Raw genomic sequence first — 7,248 nt, 5'->3', positions numbered from 1 at the left:
CCATCTTCCATATCCAATACTTCGGCGAAACCCTAGTTCCAAGTTGATACGACGAGTAAGGTGGGACCCTTGAAGTTGAGTTCGACGTCAAGAAAGTCGGCTGATGTGGCGGTCAAAGTCAAGAAAAAATCAACTCTGGGGTCATATCGATATGATGCCAAAAAAAGTATAGTATCACCGTTGAGTGCTCTAGCTGATCAGACCAAAGTGCCGATCGAACGAAAAGGCTGATCGAACACGCTAAACACATCGCTCAGCTAGACCGAACTTTATATTCAAATATAACGACCGAGTGCAAGATGAACTCCGACCTAAAGTCCGACCAAACATATTGTCCGAACAGATGCCAAATTCTCAACATAAACCCAGTCGGCTCAAACGTCAGTCGGAACTTAGAGGCTCAATTCCCCATTTCTCCAAATGCAAGGCTCTCAACTTACATTCACCTGACTCCAGCGCCGATCGGACTTTCGAGATTTAGCTCCCCACTTCTCCAAATACAAAACTCTCAACTTACATCCAACTGACTCCAACGTCAATCGAACTTATATAGCCCAGCTCCTCACTTCTCATGAACATAACTTCTAGCATACAGCCTGTCACGCCTAGCACCAGTCGGACTTATAGGGCTCAACTCTCTACTTCTCATGAGTATAACTCCTAGTCTACAGTCCGTTAGCCCAGAGCTAATCAGACTCTCTCTAAGAGACAACATTATCAGAGAATCGTAAGAACCTGTCAGAAATATGTCATTATTCTAATATATATGTCACACCCCAAAGGAGTCCCTGCCCTAAAAATGGACAACATCTCCCCTGTAATAGTGACAAATGAAACGTTAATACATAGCCACTCGGCCTATAGCCTACATGGCTGGAAATAAAACACAACTACACAGTTTAATATGCAGCCCACATGGTTGAATCAACATTAACCAAGCAATTGTATACACAACCTACACGGCTGGAATAGAAAATAAAATAATAAAAAGCCCACACGGCTATAATAAAAACCATAGCAGAAGACATAGGAAAGCCACTGTAACGCCCGAAAATTCTCAGATTAATTTTTAGAAATATTATATTATTTTTCTGGAATTTTAGAATATTTTAATAGAATTTTTAGAATAGCCGAAGTAGCAAAATTAAATAAAAATGTAAAATAGCCTAAGTTGGAATTGAACCCGAGACCTATGCCCCTATGACTTATAGGGTGACTTTAGTAACCAAGGGGCTCCAGCAGGGGTGTGCTGAAAGGAAAGAAGAGCAATTATATTTAAGGTTTAGTTGGGGTGTATTAATCACTTAAAATAAATAGGGAAATTAAGTGGAGAGTTATTATTTTAGAGCGACACCTCTCCCTCAAACCCTCACCCGACGTCTCCTTCTCTCTCGCACCCTCTCGGCACAACGAGCCAAAGAAAACCTAGGGTTCCGTCCCTAGGGCCATAGGAGCACCTTCCGGCGACAAATCCGGCACGAGGACACTCCCCTCCGTGAGAAGAAAGTATAGACGTAAGAAGATCGTCGAAAAAATCTTCTTCTCCGGAAAACTAGCGATCAGATTCGTAAGAAAACTAGCGCAGGATGTAAGTAACCCCTCACCTGCAGTATAAGTAGCTAATTGTATGTTTTTATGCCATTAGTTCACATTTATGTTCTCAGTTTAGCCATTTACAGAATTAGAGCACACCAGGTGCTTGATAAAATGCCTAGAATAGTTAAATGCTACAGTAAGCATTTTAATAGCTCAGTTAAATGCCCTAGATGCATTTTAATAGCTCAGTTAAATTCCCTGGATGCATTTTAATAGCATACATAGCATTGCTTCAGAGATATGGGACTACGGTCCGATGGGTATGCTCCCATAGTCGCCTCTAGGTTCAGATAACCTAGCTCTAGGTTTAGATAACCTAGTAAAAGCAAGATATGATAAATCAGTTTATAAACAGTATTTTACTTTATCAGTGGCACTGTACTGGACTTCAGTTGTCCTTGGGTTGGGCTCTCATAGTCGTCCCTAGGTTTAGATAACCTAGTACCCTACTAGATTCGGGACTTGCTACCTCGGGCCTAGTTAGAGATGCGCGCACAGCAAGTACAGTTGCCGGGCCCATCAGCAGCATGTTTAGTATTTTTATCTACTTATGAAAATAGTTTTCAACTTCACAAACCAGATATGTGAATACAGCTTAGCTCCAGTTTAATTTTCTTAATGTTATAACAAATAGCTTAGCCTATGTATCGATTTAGTTAGTTTGTTGATACAAAGATTAGTTTCTTTTGTTCAGTATTTGTTAGCATGACTTAATTGTCAATATGCCATGTTTTAGCACTTACAGCATGATCATCAGCATGTACTTCAAATAGCATCTTTTGAAAGCATGATTTTATCGAATGCATGTTTTTGTGAAGTAGATGGTTTCTTACTAAGCTCCCAAGCTTATAGTTTCCTTTTTCCTTATACTGCAGATAAAGGTAAAGGGAAGATGGATTAGTGGAGGCTGGAGGGCAATGTGATAAAGATGTGTGTGAGAAGGAACCTGGAATGAAGATCCTTGGGGAAACTAGAAAAAAACTTAAGAACTTAGTAATTCCCTATGTGGTTGCTTTTCTGCACTTTTAGGATGCTAAGTATCATGATTTGCGAAACTATGGGTTTTGCCATGCTTAGACTGTTAATTGTCTTGATAATAGATAGTAAAATGTGAGTGATGTTATGTTTTAGTGATTTCTGAAAGTTCTGTATGAATTCGGGTGGAATTTCTGCAAAAATCAGAAACCCAATCGATCAGCCGATCGATTGAGGAGTCCTCAATCGATCAGTTGATCGATTGGAAGAAGTCCCCCGCCTACAGAACGCCATTGAGTCGATCAGCTGATCGATTGAGGAGCCCTCGATCGATCAGTCGATCGATCGAAACGCGATCTGCCGCGTACAGAGAGCTGATGAGTCGATCAGCTGATCGATCGGTCATGGATCGATCAGCCGATCGATCGAAAAATTTGCTCCCGCGAACAGAGAGCTTCTGAATCGATCTCTGGATCGATTGGCCAGACTGGATCGATCAGCCGATCAATTCAGACGGGACTTTCATGCACAGTAGCACGTTGGATCGACCAGTGGATCGATCAAACCACTCCAATCGATTAGCCGATCGATTGGAGAGTCTGATTTCAATTCTTTGATCAGTTAGAAAGTTTAGGTTCCCTTCTTTAGTATGTGTATATCAATGAAAGAAAAAAAATATGGGGAACATTGAATTACAGATTTCATAACAATAGTAGAATTTTAAATTCGTTCAGCTTTCCGCACAAAATAGTTTAGCAAAAGGTCACCCCCGGCCTTACAGCCTAGACAGTAGGAGGCGGGACGTTACAGAGTGGTATCAGAGCAAAGTTCCATACTTCCTCACACATATCAGCATTGAATCTGCAGCTTCCAAGTAAGAATATCTCTCACTTTAGTTATGTTTCTTGCTTGCATGTTCATAGATAACTAAAGCATGTTTATATATGATGGCATTTAACATGATAATAATAGTTATGCAAATATGATAATATTAGTTATGTATGTCCTCTATTTCCTTAGAAAATGGTACGAGGACGCCCAGCTAGAAAGACACCAGCTACTGAGCCCCAGCAAGAGGCAGGTAGCTCAGTGCCTCCCCCAGACCTTACAGCAGTAGTGGCTCAGTTACAGAAACAACTAGCTGAACAGCAACAGGAGATAGCCACCCTAAGGGCTAATCGGCAGAACACTCCCACTGTCACTCCAGAACCTAACTTAGCAACCCCAGTAGTGATAGAGGTTCCACCAGTCCAACCTGCAGCGCCAGTAACCCCAGCAGCAGGGGCACGGAGAGAAGCTTATCTGATCCAGTGGCAGAAAATCAAGCCAAAGAATTTATCAGGCACCAGCGAACCATGGGATGCTCATGCCTGGTTCAAAACACTAGAGAGTACAATGGAACTTCTGGACTGGCCAGAGTTTGAAAAGGTGAAGTGCGCCTCATTCTGCCTGACAGGAGACGCACGTATGTGGTGGGAGAGGATTAAAGCGAAGTGCCCAGTGAACCAGATGACATGGGCTGACTTCGAGAGGAATTCTTTGAGGAGTTCTTTCACATGCGGGTCACAAACCGCCACTACGACGAGTTCACTGAATTTCATCAGGGCAACCTTTCAATTGAGGAAGCCGTGAATAAATTCAACAGACTGGCCCGTCTATGCCCCGAATTAGTCGGCATTGAAAGAGAACGAGTCCGGTTGATGCTCAAAATGCTAAGGCCGGAGATAGCAATGAACATGGCCAGCGGCGTTCATAGGCCACAAACTACAGAAGAACTAGTAAGCAGTGCTCTGACCACCGAACATTACCAGAACAGTATCAAGCAGCAGAAACAAGCCTTCTCAGAATTCAAAGGCCAAGGAGGCTCAGGTACTCAGAAACACCAGGGCCACAACTCTAACTGGAAAGGGAACTCTAATCACAAACGTAAACCAAGGAGTTACCCAAAAGGGGGACCAGCTAGTAAACAACCTAGCTATCCCAAGTGTTCTACTTGTGGGAAATTCCACCCCGGAGTTTGTTGCAAGGGCACACAAGGATGCTTCGAATGTGGCCAGGAAGGGCATATGACTAAGCAATGCCCGAACAAGACCAGTCTTCCCGCACCACAACCGATTCAGTACGAAGGTAACCCAGCACAGTTACACCATATGCAGGCTGCTATAGATGGTCCACACATCAGTCAGGGCCGACTAGAAGCCCCCTCAGCCACGACGAATGCGAGGATCTACTCACTCACCAGAGAGGACGTAGCGAATGCCTCGACAGTTGTTACAGGTCAAATCAGTATTTTACAGCAAAGTGCAACTGTCTTATTCGATACTGGGGCAACCCATTCTTATATATCCAGAAAATTCGCCGAAAAGTTGGCAATATCTCCAGAGGTACTCAGTGGTCAGTTTTTGGCAACACTACCTTCAGGAGAAATTATGGCATCCACGCACTGGCTCTGAGTAGTGCCAGTCATTATAGCAGACAGAACTTTTTAGTGATCTGATAGTGCTAGAGATGGCTGACTACGATGTCATCTTGGGAATGGACTTTCTGATCAAGTACGGTGCCTCTATAGAGTGCCGTAAACAGAGAGTTGTATTCCAACCCGAAACAGGAGTGCAGTTTTGGTACATCGGAGAACCAAAGAGGAAGGCCAAGAAGTTTCTCTCAGCTCTGAAAGAACAGAAACTACTTGAGTCAGGATGTATGGGATTCCTAGCACATGTAGTCAATACCAGTCAGGAAAAGGACCGAAAGCTAGAAGAGGTCCGAGTTGTATGTGACTACCCAGCAGTCTTCCCTGAGGAGTTACCAGGCTTAGCACCAGACAGGGAGATTGAATTTGAGATAGAACTTATCCCCGGTACAAATCTCATCTCCAATGCACCCTACCGCATGGCTCCAGCAGAACTAAAGGAACTTCAGGAGCAACTACAGGAGCTGCTTGACAAGGGCTTCATACGCCCTAGTCACTCACCATGGGGAGCGCCTGTATTGTTCGTGAAGAAGAAGGACGGGAGCATGCGCCTGTGTATAGACTACCAGGCACTAAACCAAGTCACGATTAAGAACAGGTATCCTCTTCCCAGGATAGATGACCTGTTCGATCAGCTAAAGGGAGCAGCAGTGTTCTCTAAAATAGACCACAGATCGGGATATCACCAAGTGAGAGTTAAAGAGGGTGATATACCCAAGACAGCTTTCAGGACCAGATACGGACATTATGAGTTCGTAGTCATGCCCTTTGGTGTGACAAATGCTCCAGCTACTTTCATGGACCTCATGAACAGAATATTCAGAGAATACTTAGATAAGTTTGTTATCGTGTTCATCGATGACATCCTTATCTATTCCAGAACTCAGGAAGAACACACAGAACACCTAAAGATAGTACTGTAGAGCCTTCAGCAGAACCAGCTGTACGCCAAGTTCACGAAATGTGAATTCTGGCTCGATCAGGTATCCTTTCTGGGACACATCATCTCTAAGGATGGTATCATGGTAGACCCCAGTAAGATAGAGGCTGTGAGTAACTAGAAAAGACCTAAGAACGCCAGTGAAACCAGAAGCTTTCTGGGACTAGCAGGCTATTACAGAAAATTTGTAGAGGATTTCTCCAGGATAGCCTCCCCACTGACAACTCTCACCAGGAAGAATAGGAAATTTTAGTGGATAGAGGACTGTGAGAACAGTTTCATGGAGCTCAAAAGAAGATTGACCAGTGCACCCATTCTGACTCTGCCAGGAAGCACAGACAGTTTTGATATTTACAGTGATGCCTCTAAATTGGGACTAGAAGCAGTACTGATGCAAGAGACAACTCAAGGACTATGAGAGGAACTACTCTACTCATGACCTTGAGCTTGCAGCAGTTGCTTTCACCCTCAAAATTTGGAGACATTACTTATATGGAGCTCAGTGCAGAGTGTATACAGATCATCAGAGTCTGAAGTACTTTTTCACTCAGAAGGATCTGAATATGCGACAGCGCAGATGGCTCGAGCTGGTTAAGGACTATGACATAGACATCCTCTACCACCCAGGAAAAGCCAATAAGGTGATAGACGCACTTAGCAGGAAGTCCAATGCTACCTTATTATCCCTATCAGCCATGTCACCGCCCCTACAAAAGGAGATTATAGATTTTGGTCTCGAACTAATAGTTCGTCAACTCTCTACTATGACATTAGCATCTACCCTACTTGGGGATATCCAGACAGCTAAGGATCAGGACCCTAAAATTTAGAAAATCAAGCAAGGGTTAGTAGAATCAGAAAGTGGAGAGTTCAGAGTATCTGATAGTGGAGTATTGTATTTTGGTGACAGACTATGTGTTCCGGATCAGGAGGAACTACGAAGGAAGATCCTAGACGAGGCTCACAGGACTCCTTATACAATGCATCATGGTTCCACCAAGATGTATCAAGACCTGAAGAAATGTTTTTGGTGGCCTGGGATGAAAAGAGACATCGCTAGATATGTCAGTACCTGTCTGACCTGCCAGAGGGTCAAGGCAGAACACCTGAGACCAGGAGGAGTTTTGCAGCCTATTCAGATCCCAGAATGGAAGTGGGAGGATATTTCCATGGATTTCATAGTGGGACTACCCAGAACCACAAATGGTTTTGATGCCATCTGGTTAATAGTCGATAGATTTACTAAGTCAGCCCACTTCTTAGCTAT

This window comes from Zingiber officinale, chromosome 1B, assembly GCF_018446385.1.
Source record: "Zingiber officinale cultivar Zhangliang chromosome 1B, Zo_v1.1, whole genome shotgun sequence".
NCBI lineage: Eukaryota > Viridiplantae > Streptophyta > Magnoliopsida > Zingiberales > Zingiberaceae > Zingiber > Zingiber officinale.
Note: the sequence above shows the minus strand (reverse complement) of the source record.